This window comes from Cupressus sempervirens, chromosome 7 (assembly GCF_028749045.1).
Source record: "Cupressus sempervirens isolate cs-2001-9-10 chromosome 7, ASM2874904v1, whole genome shotgun sequence".
NCBI lineage: Eukaryota > Viridiplantae > Streptophyta > Pinopsida > Cupressales > Cupressaceae > Cupressus > Cupressus sempervirens.
The window spans coordinates 414,245,461-414,263,207 of NC_143124.1; positions in this window are offsets into that span (position 1 = coordinate 414,245,461).

The window sequence follows — 17,747 nt, forward strand, 5'->3', positions numbered from 1 at the left end:
ATTAACAATTTACAATACCTCATCAAGTGAGGGTAGAGGATAGTTATCCTTCTAATATGCTAAATTCAAGTTACAAAACTTAACACAAAGACAAATCTCTTCAGTCTTCTTCCACATGGGAACCAAATTTTCCACCCATGTGGAATGATGGATAGGAAATATGATCTTAACATCCAAAATTTTCTTTACTTCTTTCATAATCAATGGTTTGATAATCGGATTTACTGGTCTCTTTCTTTGTCAAAATGGCTTTGCATCAGGTTTCAGCAGGATGTCATGTGTGATAATCGTAGGATCATAAGTCTTCAACTCTTCATAGCTCCAGGAAATGACATCCTTATACTCAGTGAGTAATTTGAGCAAGTCCTCCCTTTCTTTTGGGGAACATGCTTTTCCTATTTGCACCATTTTTTGTTCTTTATTAGTAGCCAACTTGTATGAATCACATTCTCTAATTCCTTTTTCTTGAGTTTCCCTTCTATCAAGTTCTGATTCATCACGGTCAAAGATGTATTCAAGTTCAACCATTCCTTTCAAAATAGTGTTAGTTTTTAAATTCAAAATCTCATCTTCATCTTCAATTCCATCATCTTCAGGTCTATCATCTAGTGTATCATCAATTTCTTGTCCCTCAAAATGATGACTACACATGATAAACTCAAGTATATGTTGATCATCTTCAAAGACCTAAAAGTTTTTTATATTATTAGGGATGGATGGGATGGTGACTAGTTCTACTAAAAACCTTTTTAACTTGGTCCTTTCAACTAGTTGCAATGCACTAGCTAAGATGGCAAGAGCATCTGCTACCATGTTGTTTCTTCTTGTAATAGATTTGATATTTAAGGCCTCAAAGTTGTCTAATATGTCCCATACCCTTTTCCTATAAGCCAATAATCTTTTGTCATTGCAGGAATATATGGATTTTACTTATCGAATGACCAATTGGGAATCCCCCTCAATTTTAAGAGCTGTGACTCCCGTTTTGAGTGCAAAGAGGAGTCCTCAGATTAACACCTCAAATTTTGCACCATTGTTGGTACATTTGAATTACAATCGATATGCGGCATAGAAAGATCTACCTTTTGGGTTGATTAATTTGATACCTACACTAGCTCCTATCTTGCACCTGGAACCATCAAAATGGAGTGTCCAAATTGCATTTTCTTTGGGTTTTTTGACTTTATGCTTATTCATCCTTAACTTTTCTTTCACCTGAGGCTTGAATGATTGTTTCTTATGAACCCATTGTAACTTTCCTCTTGTAAGGCTTGATGAATCCCCTTCATAACCAATGGATAGGGAAGTGTGTGTTTTTCTTATTTCTCTTGAATTTCCCCTATCAACTCTTTGATTTCCTCAACTTTAGGTTCAAGATGAATGACTACTTAAGTCCATCCTTTACCTTTCACATATCATCTTCTTCTGTGAACTTTAATCATCCCTAGAGGAGGAGGAGATAAACCTCCACCATCTGAAGAGGTATCATTGTATGCTACATTTAAATCTTCACTTTCTTTGTTTAGTCTTTCCAATATGGTTGGATGAATTCACTAAATCTTGACTTTCTGTGAGTTCATCTTTTGAGGTCTTTGTATCCTTATTTTCCATCATGTGGGTCAATACCTTCACAACTACTTCTTGACATGATGAACATTCAAATTAAGAGTGACTAACTTTGTGTAATTGACAAAATCCCGAAAGGAGGAGGATGTTGGGTATAGCTTATTCTCCTAAACAATGTAGATTAATCACCATACTTTCTATGAATTGTGTCACAGTTTCACTTTTAGGTACAAGCACCTTAAGTTCTTCATTTTGATCTTAAGGTGTATTGTTTGGAACCATATTCAATAGCATTACTTTGTACAAACCCAAATTCAATTGTATGAATGCTATCTAATTCGGGGCATTGTAATCTATGATCATTGTTTTCAATTTGGGCTCAGCATCTATCTTGATTTGATTGTTCAATCCTTTCCATGACAACCATAATTGAGTGAAGTCTATAGAGAAACATCCTCTAAGACATTTTGTCCATTCTCTACTTAGGAGTAATCCATATGTCTCCAGGATATCAACCACATGTATGTCAATAATATCTTGGATATGAGAATCAACTATTAACTCCTATGACTTTTACCTCTATTTTATCCAACTGTATCACCACTCAGTTAGAGGGTTGAGGGTTAACTCCTAGCCTTTGGGCTATTGATAATGGAATTATGTTACATAAGCCCCTGAGTCAATGAGGCAATTGTGAAGATTCTTCCCATATATCCTTATGCTTAGCAAAAATGGTGGTACCTCAACTTTTTCCTTGAACATAGTGGGCATTACTTCTACAACATTTACTTGTTGTGGCACCATCTTTTGAGGGACGGCATTCATATTGTGGGAAACTTTTGTATTATCCAATGTCTTCATGAGTGCTTCTCTTTGTTGTGGAAAATTCTAAAACATGTTGAACATGGACATATTGGCTTTAGTTTTCTTCAGATCTTCTACTGCATTATACTTTTCAGTAGACCAAGCAGGGTTCTTCAATAGTGTTGGTATGTTCACTTGGTTTTGATATTGTTGTCCTCCTTGGGCTGGCCTTACCAGTGGTGGGTTTTTGTTTTCTCTTGGATCAAGTGGAGTTGGTTGCAAACCAAGAGTAATTCCATCTGTAAAAGGATCCTTTTTATTTCTAATATTATATGTATTTTGATTATCATTTTGATGTGTTGAAGATCAAGTTCTTGACTAAATGGTAATGATAATTCCTCGCTTGTTGTTCCACTTGGAAATTCTATGTAGATTCATAAGATATCAATAGCATCACATTAAATTGAATAGGAGGAGGTTTGTCATTCACTTATTAGTTTTGATTCACCTCCTAATTACCATTATAGTATGAACCATCATTACTAGGCACATTTTGGTTATCATCATACTGATTGATATCAGCATACTAAATATTGTTGTTGTTGTTATTAGTAGGAATGCTTCCATTATTTGGTTGAGTATTCCATTGTCAATTTTTCCTTTGGAATCCATTATTGTGATCAAGAAGATTGAAATTGTTTCCTCTGCTAGTGTTTCATGCACTGTTGTTACTATTATTTTTGAAGTTCCTATTATAATTCTAACCAAAATTGTTGTTGTAGGGCCAACATTATTTCTTTGAAAGTTTTTATTTTTTCCTTATGATAATCTAAGATGTGTCAACTCATTGTTCATTCATGACATGGTCTTCTTTATTTGACCAACTTTTGAAAGAAGATTTTTATCTACTTCCACAAGAATCGTCACTTTCTATTCAAAGAAAGCTATTTTTGGGGGCTCATACCCTAGATATGTTATCACTTGAGTTTTTGAAGTGGGTTCCTACTGCAATGGAACTAGGTTGATAGGTATGAACTAGCTAGGCATGGTGGGTGCTTCCATGGGGTATGTTGGTATTGTAGGGACTGCTTGTGTGGGAAGCATCATTCCCCCTCCATTAGGATTAGCTTGCTCCATGAACATGATCACTTCTACAAAGACTTTTTCCAATGTGTCAATATTTGTTACAAGAAGTCTTCTCAAAAAGATCATAGTAAGAGGGTCCATAGCATTCAAATAAATTTGGATGGTAGCTTCAATCGGTATTGTGTATGGTGTTTCCAACTTGCAGTAGGCAATATGAAAGTGATGGTTGAAGCATGAAACTATATTAGTTGGGTCCTTTTTTATTGATATGAATTGTTGATGTATCACCGCTAGATTGATGAATGTTTTGAATTGTTCCAAAAACATTTTTTCAAATGTATCCCAATCTCCAATGCATTCAGGTGGCAATTTGGCGTACCAATTGAAGGCAATTTCCCCCAAAGAGTGGGGAAATAAACAAAGAACCATGTGCTCACTAGCCACTTGCTTTCGGTTGTAAATGTCTTTGAAAACTTTGACATGATCTTTGGTAGTTTGTGTTTCACCATAGATGAAACTTGGGCAAAAATTCTCGAGATTCTTTGGGAGGTCATGGAGTGCACCTCTCAAGTTTATTGGTGAGTCTAAAACATTTGCAAAGAAGGCCATGGGAGGATTTGGTGGACCTAATGGTGATTTTTGGGGAATAGCTATCCAAGTATTTGGTGGTTCACCAAGTGGTTGGAGTGGAGGTGGAGTTGAAGAAGATGATGAAATTTCAAAAGGGAGTGGTTGAACTCAGGATGTTCCCTTGTCATTACGTGGTTTACCAAAGTGGGTAAGCTTGAGAAATTAATGCGTACTTGGTGTAGATCTTAATGCTCACTAAAATGGGGATTTTGGATCAATATCCTCTAGCTTGCATCAAATTTTGGAGAAAAGTGCACCTCTGCAAAAGTACACTTTCTCACAGTTCTGGATTTTGCACACCATAGAGTTTTTTGGACTACAGAATTGCATACCTACAAACCTGTGTACCTAAATTTATAAAAACTTCTAAAACATTTTCTGCACTTGTATGGAATGTAACTTATTTCAAGGGTGCCAAAAAAATTTGAAACTTTGTCAAATTTTCCTTGTTTCCGAGTGTATGTTATGTTCTTTAGTTTTTGGCCCTCCTTCTAGCACCATTTCTATTGTGCATTCATTTTGCACAAGGTCAATGGCAGGAATCCATTGTATAATTCCTCTCTTGAAAAGAAATTTTTTTTTAAGGATCTGCTCCAAAGTTCAGTATTTGTCTTGTGATGTACCAAAATTCACTCAGTAGAAGATAAATGCGACTATTCACAAGGAGGCCTTTGCTGGTTCTAAAAAACTCTTTTATCTTGAAATTGAAGTAAATTTGTTTGCTAGCACAAAATATCACATCAAAAGAACTATTTTTTGTATTTTCTATTATTTAATGCATGCAACAACTAATGCAACTAAAATGCATTCCTATTCTAAAATGGGGTTAGCAAAGAAAATAATGAAACTGAAAGAAAATAACATAAAATTAAATGACTTGAAATTGAAATTCCTAAACGGACATAAGCTATAAAACATAACACGCTGTGAGTTAAACCTTCGAAGAAATTGATAAGAAAGCAATGAAAATAGGAGTAGCACTTCCGAGAATCCATTGATGCAATCATCAGTGAGAATCTTTAACAAGTCGCATGATGTTTCACTCTTCATCAAATCACAAGGCCATGGAAAGTATGCTCATGCGAGACAAAAAGCTATGTAGACACAATCGGGTGATCTCTTCTTAAGCTCATTACGTCAATGAAATTCATATATCTGTAACAAACACCAAAACTAAAAGATCACACAACTAGAAACAACACAATAAACCTTTAGCTCAATCGCAATCTCATGAATAGAATATACAAAACAATGACACATTCAGGCAAGAATAACTACACTCTGAATGCTAGCACCAAAAGCATAATTTTATTGCATAATAACAGTGGCCTTTGTTACATTTTACAATGGGTTATTTAAAAGAAATCATCTCCTCAATTTGTGTTGAGAGTGAGAGATATCTTGATGCAATAAAATGCTTTTAAAATATTTAAACAAACTAAATATATATAGACTGACAATCTAACTGGTGCTTAGAGGGACTCCATCCATATTTTATTCATTAATTGGATTCATGAACCATTTACATGTCAAAACCAATGAAAGAATGAGAGAGAAAGTAGGAGGAAGCCATTAGTTAAAGTGGAACTACATGGAGGTGCCAAAAAAATAAATAAATAAATCTAGCCCTCCACTTAGTGTGTGTCGAAGTTAACTTGCCATCAAAATGCATTCCCAATGCATGGAAAGTGCTATTTTTGGAACTAGTAGTCAACTATTAGTGCACCTCTGAATTATGGAGCTGTGGACCTATAGAGCTGTGGAGCTAGGGACTTGTGGACCTATAGACCTATGGACCTATGGAGCTCTGGACCTTGACTGGGTCAAAATCTCAAAATTTTACTAAGTGTCAAAATTGAAATTTTGACATCTAGGTTTTGTTCATCTTCATCCTAAAGTTATGTTTGGATGTTTGCCCTTGAATTTCTCTATCATCTCAGTAATCTTAGTAGCATCTGGAAGATCCAAAGCCTAATACTTATCCTTAACCTTCTGCATGTAGTTGTCTACCTCAATTCAAGTCTTTGCAAAATCTCTAAGTTTGGTGTCCAACTCTAACAGTGCTTCCTCTGTCTTAAAGGCTTGCCTGATGTCTTTATCACTGGATGTTTCCTCCAAAGTCTTCCTAAAATTTTCCATGACTACCTCAATTGACAATAGCTTCTCTCATTCTTTATCTTCAAAAATGTCATAGCATGCATCATTATATAACTTTTCTTCTTCCAAAATTTGCTCTCGAGCTTGGTCCTTGAGCCTATCTATCTCATCATGCAATGTTTCCATCACTTTATTTCCATCTATAATCTTTTCTATCCAATCATCTTTCATTTCTAACTCTTTTTCGATATATACACCAATTACAATGTGGTATATCTGCCCTTTTATGGCTTGTAGAGTTTGCAAATCTTTGCTCCATGCACGTACCTCATCCATGCTACTAAAGTCCTACCTCAAAATTGCCATGACCTTATCAACATTCTCTTTAATAGTATGTAACAACTTCAAACTTCCTATGATTATAGTCACACCCTTATCCTCAAGGCTATCCTACCAATCTTGACAAGCTCCCAAAAATAGACTAAGTCATACACCTTCACCTTCTCTAAGAATGGTATTCAAAGTCTCCTCAGGGCATTTAGAATCAAGAGAACCAACAACATCATCTAGATATCCCTTTAGGATCTCAACTTTCCTTCGAAGTGTTCTGATTTAATCTCATCCTATTTCATGTGCCTGAGAACCTCCTTTACTCCCATAGTCATCATCTATCAAGATGTATGCTATGTAGGCTTTCCTAACATAATATCTTTCACTTCATAGTCCTAAAGACTAACAACTTATGTATCTGTACCTTCAGGAGGGTGAGCCACTTGTGCAAATAAGTCCTTATTTCTTATATTAGTGACGAATGCAAATGGTGTTGCATCATGTAATGGAGAGTCAGGCTTGTTCAAAATCTCTACAATGTCACAAATATTATCCTCTAAAGCATGGAATTGATGCTTGGCATTTCTCATTATTTCCTTCTGAAACAATCTTGGGATATGTCTCTCTATATCCTTCACTCTAGATGATTAAGGGATTAGTTCAACTACCTTCTTCCCTTTATCGCTCTTGCTTGGAGTCTCCTACTATAAGAACTCTTCTTTTGTAGTCTCGATTTTTGTAGATCCTATGTTTGATCCTCAACTTCTTGAGAATGTTGTTGTTTACATTCTACTATCTATGCCTCTTTTGACAGCTCATTAGTAACCCTTGGTTCTAGTTTCTCTTGTAATGATGATTCCTTTTGAGCATACTTCTTCTTCTAAACTCAAAGGTGGAGGAGTTATTGAACCCTTATCTACCATCATCACCTAAGGTGGAGATGGAGGAGTGAGATGAGGACCTTGTGCCTTGAATGGCATCTACATCTAATCTTTCTATTGAAGTTCACCTATAGGGGTGTCTCTGATCTTATCTCCAACTAACTTTGTACCCACAGGCATGAAATCAAAATTTGGGATGAAGAGAGCATCATCACCTTGATCTCTTTTCTCATTCACCCATTGTTGTACTTCATCTTCTAAAGAAGAGAGTTCTACCATTTCTGCTTGGGTGGGTGGTGGGGTATTTGTGGCACTCTTCCTTCTTTCCAATTTTTTGGCTTTTTCCAGCCAAGTTCTCCTTTGTAGAGGCACTTGTTCCTCCTCCTTGTCTAATTCTTCCTTTGGAATGGTCTTAAAAATAGATGGGTTAGGCACTAATATTTTACGAACTCTTTTCCTCTTGTTCATTCTAACCTTGATCCTCTTTTGTTTCTATGGAACCATAGGAGAAGTAGGCTCTTCATGCACTAGAGGTATGGAGGTCTCTGGAATTTCTCCCTCTTCTTGCTGACTTTACAAAATAGGAAGCATTGGAAATTCAACATAGATATGAGAAGCTTCAACATCCTAGGGCTCTTGGGGACTTAATTCCTATTGTTGGGAAGGGACTTGTTCTTCAACATGCTCTATTTGAAACCTTTGAGGAGAGGCTCTCTTCCTCTTTTCCTTCCTCTCTAAAGGGTGATAGTATCCCATTGGACAATCGAGCTTGTAGAGTATTTCAGGCCTAATAGGAGACTAGAATTCAAAGATAGGAACTATGACTTTCCTTCCCTTACCCATTTCTTGGTGAGGATGTGCATGGAAGATCACTGTATCTAGAATTGGATCAAGTGGAAAGGGATTCTTGATCCAAATTTTTTTCATTCAAATGACATGTTTTACTCGATGATTAATATCATCTCCTTCCTCTATATCAACTTCTACATTTAGAATGGATCTCTCAACAACTTTATCTATATTGAATAGAGGATCCAGTAGTTCCTTGGAGTCCTATAGCCTTATCTCATCAGGGATGGTCAAATGGAGAGCCTTCTCTACTAGATACAAAGTCATCCTACAATATTCTCTAATGTGGACATTGTAGTCATTTGTGGTGTTCATCCAATGATCTTCAATGGCATCCACATGATAGAAATTCTTTCCTACTAGGTTTTCCACTTTACCAACATTGTCAAAGAATGGCCAAGAAGAGTTATACTCTTCAAGATGGTAGTTCTCCCATTCCAACTCAAAATTCAAGATATCCTACTTTCTCTTTACCTAATATGTTCCTATTACAAAATGCCAATCCCAACAAGGTCTCCATTGTCTTTTGATCCTCTCATAAGCTGACTCAATCTACCAAGGTATTTCTATTAGGACCAATTTGCCACTTGGGTACCTTGGGAGTTTCTTCAGATTGATAGATGCACCACTTACCCAAATATATGTAAATGTCTAAAATTGGATGAAATATGCTCTGAGAGTTGTCATCTATGCCTTAGCTTCCTTACATAATCTCTTTCCATAGTCTCCTTTTATGAATCAAATGATGGCAAAGATGAAGGTGTCATTTACAATCCTATACTCTTTGTTTTGTGGTGAGAGCTTCTTCTTCATCAATTGAGGATAGACTATATATGGCCATGCATTAGGGTCCTGCATACTACCTTTCTTGTATAACCTAGTATAGCTTGTTGCCCTCACTGCTAGTAGGTTGACCACATAAGAAGTCATATAGAACTTCTTATTATTCTTTACTATCCTCAACTAATCACACAAGTTCTCACTTAACATGGTTGCCCAATCCAGTGGTATCTTTGCATGCTTGATAGTCTCAATGATGTTGACCATAAATGGATTGAGATGGCCTACTATAGGTAAGCCCATGACTCTACTCAGGAGAATGATTGACTATCTAATGTCATCCTTCATGTATCCCTATGTCATATCCACTGTGTTGATTGTATTTTCCCGAGGTGGCTTCTTAATGAAGTATAAGGAATATATGATGTTGATAGCCTCCTGGTGGTGATCTTTATACCATCTCTTGGCTGCTTCGTAATAGAGTCAGATGAATTGATCTATCCTAGGAAGATGGAAGACTTGATCGATGTTATTAGGTCAGAAATCTAAAACCACTTCCCTGGTAATGCTCTTGACTACCCTTTCATTAGGAACAAAGTGTCGAGAAAGGGTCATGATCAACTCAGCTGACTACATTATCCCTGGATGTGATGTTGCATTCACTAATTTGGATTAGATTAATGCGGACCTTAGGGATGACCTCTTTGTTGGACTATTGCAAACTCTTAGGAATTCTCCTAAGTTTGTGTGTCCAAGGTCTCTGTCTTTGATCTCAGCATAGTCATTATGTAATCTTGATTTTGTGATCATGCCTTGAAATTTGTAAACAACTAGTTTCACAACTAATCTGAATGTAGATGCCATCTGATTGTGTTACCTATGAATCACAAGAGCAAAAAAATGATCAGTCACTAGATAGAGAAAAACATAGGCGGGGAAAAAAAAGTCCCCTTTCGGGACTTATTTATTATTAAAAAAAAATTATTATTATTTTTTTTAAAAATTTTTTTTAATTTTTATTTTTTTAAAATTTTATTTTTAATTTTTTAAAAACTTATTAAGAAAATAAAAAATAAAAATAAAAATGAAAAGAGTGCAGGTGGCACACCCGGTACCAAGGCACTAGATGTGACACCCACGTGCTAGCATGGGTGGCACACCCAGCACTAGGGCACTGGACACGGTGTGCCCAGCACCATGTCACAAACACAATGCTCACGCACATGATGCGGTTGGCATGCCCAGTACCAAGGCACGGACATACTGCCCATGTGCATGGAAAAGATGTCATGCCCACGTGTGTGATGTAGAGGTGGCACCCACATGCACTATGCAGGTGGCACGCCTAGCGCCTAGGGCATGGGTGCAACGAAAACCCACCTCTACTCATTTCCAAAACACAAACAAACCAAATGAATAGAGAGTGGGGAAGGGAGGGGCTTTATAGCCCTCCCTCTCTCTTTACACAAAAACATAAAGTGTGTTGTGCCTCAATGCATGCACACGGATGAGGGGGTGTGAGCAAAATTTAATTAATAAATTTTTTTATTTTTTTAAATTTTTATTTTAATTTTTTAAATTAATTTATTTATTTATTTTTCCTTTTGTTTTCTTTTTCTTTTTCTTTTTTGGTGCAACTATAACCAAATTTTCTTCTGCCGACTCTCGAACTATGAGTCCAGGAGTCAAAAAAAAGTAGGGGGTCCCCATTCCTGGTGAGGAATGGGGTGTGTGTTGTGAACACCACAACAGGATATTGGAAAGAATGCTTCATTAAGAAGGCAAGATGGATCTTACTCCAATATTGTAGATGCCTTCAAAATATGATATTGCTTCTAGGTTAATTTCCTCTAGGGAATATTTTATACAAACATATGTTCCTTGTATGGAGCAAATCTAGTTTACCACTCTCCTTTGTTTTGAACTATTATGGAAATACTTTGTGTCATTTTCCCCAGCTTCTAACCATAGCTCTCTTGATTTCTATCTCCAAAAGATTTCTTCTTTAGCTTGGACTTCCTCATATTTTTTCATCACCCTCTTTTCCTCTAGAAATTTCTCCTCCCTCATTCTGCATTTCATAACTTCCTCATTAAGGATTTCTAGTTTCTCTTCTAAAGTTGACTTTTCCTTGAAAATATTCCCCAAAAAATTGAATTCCATTCCTTAGATATTCTCTTGATAACTTTTAATTTACTCACCACATAGAATAATTCTGATCTTGATACCTTTATTTCCCCCCACAATTGTTTAAAATGAATTTTAAACAATTCTCTTCCTTGAGCCACACTTGTTTAAATTTACAAGGATAATTGTTGGTTCATTTGTCTTCTAGAACTTTCAACTCTACAAGATAGTGGTCTAACATTGAAATTCATTTAACTTTAGCTTCAAGTGAAATAGTGGCTAAAGTTAAGTCGTCATGAATCAAGAATGTGTCTAATTTTTCTATAACATTGTTAAAATCTTTCCTTATATTATTCCAAGTGAAGATTTTATCTTGAGATGCTACTTCCAACTAACCTAATCTATTAAACCAAATGATAGTTTCCTTTGATGCAGGAGGGAAAGATTTGGAACCACCTCTTTTTTTGAGGATTTTAGGATAGAATTGAAATCTCCTCCTAAAATGAAGAGACTGACATGTCTGAAACTCAATTGTGTTTCCAATTTAGTCCATAACTAGAGTTTTTTAGTATTGTTAATAGGGACATTTATGTTGAAAATCCTATAGCCAAAATTTGACTTGATACCTCTGACTAACCCACACATCAAGTGTTTATTTTCTTCTATTGAGGTAATGGACACATTCCTTAGATCCCATATTAATTCTAAACCTCTTGAAGCTCCTTCTGCTAGGGACTCTCTAACCTCCCTCCATCCTAAAGATCTACTTTATTTACCCATTTCTAAACTACTAATTTTTGCTTCTTGGAGAAGAAAGATGCCAACCTTAGTATTGGATATGCAACATTTGAGGAGTTTTTAAGGGCATTGAGGCCCCTAACATTCCATGTAATGAAACTCATCGCTCCTTTTATAGGTTCTTCCCCTTCCCAACATGTTGAATGTCAAATAGTTTGATTTGGCCTCTATCAATCCCATCTCTCTAGCATAACTCATGCAGAGATTTCCTACCTCTTTTTCTTTCTATTTTCATACAGTTTGGATCCTCTCTAGTAGATAGCATAGCTCCTAGACCTAAGGGTTTTTTCATATCACCATCCATGTTTACAAAGGACTCATTCTCAATAATGGGAACTAATACTTCCTTTTCTTTCTCTACTTCCATAATTTTGGAAATCAATAAAGGCTTTTTAAGTTTAAGCTCTTCTTTGTCACAAATTTCATCAATGAATTGATTCATAAAGTCATCCACAACCATGTTATTTAGAGGTTCAATTAATATTTTTACTTCAACTTCCTTCATTTTTGAGGTTTCACTTTGAGCCTTCTTAGGACTATTATTTACCCTGCTATCTATCTTTGGATATGAAGATAGAGGTGAGTTGGCTTCACTATAGATTTTTTCTCTAATAATAATAGATTTAAGATAGGGGTCCTTTCTTCTAGCTCTTCCCTAGGAGTGATTGTAAAACCCTTATCCATGTACCTTAATATGAACCAAAATAGAGAGGTTTATAAGAGAAAGGGGAGATAGTGAGATAGAGGGTAATTAGGGGGTATATCTAGAGGTAGTGAGAAGGGGGAGGGAGAGAAATAAATCAATTGTAGCTTATAATACTTTTTAATAGAGAGAGGAAGGGGGATTGTGCATGGAGAGAGAGAGAGAGAGAGAGAGAGAGAGAGAGAGAGAGAGAGAGAGAGAGAGAGAGAGAGAGAATTCTAAAAATAACCATCATTCTAGCTATTACTAATGTTATCCCTAACCCTAACCTCAACCTTTAACTCTAATTATAAACTTTATCCTAACCTTCCTTTTAACCTTAACTTTATCCATGTACCCTAATATGATCCCAAATACAAAGGTTTATGAGCGTATGTGTCTATGTCTGTGTTTGTGTGTGTGTGTGTGAGAGAGAGAGAGAGAGGTGAGAGAGAGAGAGATTTCTAAAAATAACCCATCATTCTAGCTATTACTTTAAACAATAACCTAAGTCTTAATGTTATCCCTAACCCTAACCTCAACCTTTAACTCTAATTATAAACTTTATCATAACCTTCCTTTAAACCTTAACTTTATCAATGTACCCTAATATGAACCCAGATATAGAGGTTTATGAGTGTGTGTGTGCACGCGCGTGCATGTGGGCATGGATGTGTGTGGGTGGGTGGATCTATGGGTCTCTCTCTCTCTCTCTCTCTCTCTCTCTCTCTCTCTCTCTCTCTCTCTCTCTCTCTCTCTCTCTATGTGTGTGTGTGTGTGTGTGTGTGTGTGTGTGAGATAGAGAGAGAGAGAGAGAGAGAGAGAGAGAGAGAGAAGAGAGAGAGAAGTGGGGGAGATCTACTCATGGAGGGGGAAGATGGAAATCAAGTAAAATTAAAAGTGTGTGGGATGGAAATAGAAATAGATAGAAACATAGAGATAAATTTTTGAGGTAAAGATATAAAAGAGATCTAAGGAGATAGAAAGGGAGAGAGAGTGTGAGGGGGGAGTCCAAAATAAGATTAAACATACCCATTGTATACTAAAGTTTGATTGTTGGTATTTAAATTCCCCCCCCCCCCCCCCCATGTAGTAGCATAAGAACTACATTCATCACTCGTGGTAGTCTTGTCATTAACAGCAACAATTTGAAGAGGAGAGGTGGTGTGAAAAGGAGAATTAGGTGTGAATGAGGTTAGATTTGTGAAGGGGTTTCTTTTTGAGAGGGCAAGTGTTGTTTTTCATTGGGAACATTGACTTCTTACTATTGTGCATGTCATAGGTGGCACTGGTGCAAAGCGTGATGGGGTCATTCGTGACTTGCATGGATATAGGGAACAAGAAATATGAAGGGATTTCTACCTCTATAGGATCCATATGCTTCCACATGCCGAATAACAGAGAGAGCAGAGAGTAGAGAGATGCATATTGTGGAGTTGGAAATATATTGTGGTGATAGTGGAGGTGATTGGAACTTTTATAAACTTATTTAGGGACACATTTGGACAATGGAGGTTGCTCATAATAAAATTATGTGTATGGGTGTAATGTTGATGTGCTTCTCTATCATTAGTATACAAACAAGTTCCACATAGTGACGTGTACTTGCCATTATAATTTTATTTTATAATACTACACCAATTATAATTTTTTTAAATTAATAAAAAAATTATATTATAATTTTAGTTTTTTTTAATAATGCTCCACTAATTATAATAAGAAAAATTAATACTACCCCTTATAGTGAAATTTAAAATGAAATATTATAATATTTTTAAAAATAGCTTACAAATAATTAGAATTATTTTATTTTATGTATACAACTTATTGTAAACATTAAATAAATACAATTTATAAGTAACATGAATAATAATATTATATGTTTACAATAATATTCAACTCTACAAAAGTAATAAAATACATGTGTGATTTTATTAATGTGGCTCCTATCCTATATGGTCATAGGAAAATTGAGGTTTTGGATTTGATTTTTCTTTCTTTTCTTGTTTGAATATTTTGAAATTTTTAATAAGATTAGGGTTTCTATTTAGAATTTAGAATATAGTACAATATAATTAGTAGAAGGTATTATAGAATCTAGGATGACAAATTCAGAGTGTGTAGATGGTAAAAAAATTAAAGAGCCAAATTTAAATAACATTAGTATTTGATAAAGGTTAAAATCTAGTGAAAAATAACATATAGAGGTTAAATCTAGCAAAAAATTAATAATCATATCAATTCAATATCCTATTTGATTTTGTGCAAAATATCAACTTTATAGTTTGTATTAACCATATTCTCTTTGATATTAGAGACATATCAAAAATCATGCATCTATTTAGCAAGTGTCATGTAATTCCTTTTTTACCATAAATCTAGCCAAAAATATTGTAATATGGAGAACCTCTATTAAAAAGGGCTCCTATAGCACAAAATCTATTCCACCAATCATATAATCTCTATAAAGTATAAAATTTATAAATTAATAGATGTTAATAATTCAAAAATCATTGATTATATTTAGTGGATTGATGTTAAACTAATTGAGTAATCATGCAAAGTGAATGCAATAGTACTAGCCTACAAAAAGTACAATAAGGCCAGTGTTCAAAAGCCAAAGTCTAATGTAGCCAACAACCTCCTCATTGGGACAACCCTTTCTTTTGGTGATGAATCCTTGGTTGAAAATCAACCACAATGTTGCATTAGTTATCAAAGTGAAGTCATCTATGACTATAGAAGTTAGATCCATCAACAAAAGTTGCCTCATAGACTATGTCTTGGATCAAGCCTTGTGCTCACCATCTTGATCCATCTAGTCATCACATCATTTCCTTGTCTCTCCCTTTAACTATGTAAAAACTTTCACCAAAATCAACCTAAAGATTCCTTCAATCTAGTTTTTGTAAACTTGACTTTCTTTCTTTCTTTTGCTTTCTTATACTCAAAGTATTTTTATATTTCTTATATCCAGTTGATTAGTTCATCTCCATTGAACTTCCTACCAAAGGTAGGTACTTCCACTTTGACCTCAACACCTTCTAGTCTATGTGCATCTCTAATGGAATTTACAAATTCCCTTTGTTCTACTAGTATATTTAGACTTTTGGATACATCTCCCCTCTCATGTTTTTTTGTCTTATCTTCTAATACATCTTCCACATTGATTCCTTGAGTCTTCTTTCCCTTCATCTATCTTGCATATTTCTTGAACTATTCTCCACATTCTACTTTGAGTTATTCTCTCAATTCTTCTGTTAGTTTTTTTTCCATGTCTTTAAGATCATTTTTCTTCACAATTTATGAAGGAATTGTGTTAGCCTCAAAGTGACTTCTTTCTTCTAACAAATACTATATGTTCAAGCTTCAACTATTGGGTATGATACCAATATGATGCAGAGCTTTAGGTTGATCCAATACTTTCTAAGGGTTTCTCACCAATCCTTCACTTCTACTTGGCACCATCTAATGGTCCATTCTTCAAGCCTCTTCTATCCTAGGACTTTCCCTTGGTTTACTATCCTAATACACACACACTAGGCAACCTAATCTTCCTTTCTTGGACATACAATTTCTCACAAAAAACTCCCCTTAAGATCAATCTATCAACCTCAAACCCCAACATTTAAGGATATTTCTAACAACCATGGTTTTATGACAAGATGTGTACATTATCAGGACCCTTATTCCTCCTTACAACCAATCTCACACTTCTTTTGAGATTTCCAAACCTGAACTCTTAGATTTTATAGGATGGCCTATGAGAAGACCTAGTAGAATTAACCCTCCTAAGCTATTTGGATTCTACTCTGAAACATTCTGAACAAGGGTAGGATCTAAAACCAATTTTAGAAACCCATTTGGATGCTTCATGAAATGTATCACTTTTTTATTTGGGTTTGACTACTAACTAGGCTAACCCCCAAACCCTCCAAAATATGCTTCTTAAGTGCTTAGCAAACCTAATTGCAAGAGTTTTCATCTATCAACTTCTCTAAGCCAGCCAACACTTAGAAACTATTTTCATCAGGAAATTAAATTATTCTAAACCAAATTTGGAAACCCACCAATTTTTCCTAATAATTGGTAACTCTAAGCACAATAAATTAAGCTTTCTTCTTATTGATGCATAGCCTAGGGCTTGATGCAAAATTTTACCATTTGATCAAATCATTATGAAACCTTTTTAAAATCATAGAATACATCTAAACCTAACATTCCCCAAAAATCTAGCCAAAACCAATATCGAAATGTTAGGAGAATGACATTTTGTTTTAGGGCCTAGGGTTGTATGCTCTCTACAACCAATCTAGACAAAATATGACGGATCTCTCTCCCTTATTCACAAAAAGATCTAAAATTTGTTTCAAAAGGAATTTAACATATGTGCATGTGTATTTGTGGAGCCAGATTTCAAAAATCAATCCAATATCAATTATGCCAAATGATCAAACAACAAAATTGCAAATAAATATGCTCAAAACAACCCTTTAAACTTGCATTTCTTCACCAAATCACCTCTCTTACATCATTTTGACCCTTTTGATTTGATATGCTCTAAAACCAACTATCTCTAACCAATTTTTAAATTAGTTAACAATTGGTTACAAAGTTTCCAAACTTTTGTCAAATTTGCCATGGTCAACTTTGACAACTATTGCAACATTTTGACAAAAAGTGCAACTTGGCAGAAAACCTAATACAATTTTTTGTAAATCATTCAAATGACACATGATCACTTCAAATACACCAAAAATGCTTTCTAGCATCCTAGAGGGTAACTGCACCAAGTTGTGTTGCCAAAAGGAGGGTATAAGTGGACACCATTTTTGTGAAATCAACAATTTTTGAAATCCAACAAGAATTTGAAGATAGTTATGCTCAAAATTTTAAGATATGACACAAAAAAAAGTAGTGGTCCATTGAATCTAATTTCTAAACTACTAGTTTTTTTCAAAATGATTTAGTTTTAGGTCCTCAAAAAAGAGGGCCATAGAAAGTGGTACTGTTTATTCAGAAAAAACATAACACAGTATAAAGTGTGGCCGCCCTAAAATTTTAACTTTTTTGTAAAAATTCTTTAATTGTTCTAGTCAAAAGTTACCTAACATTAT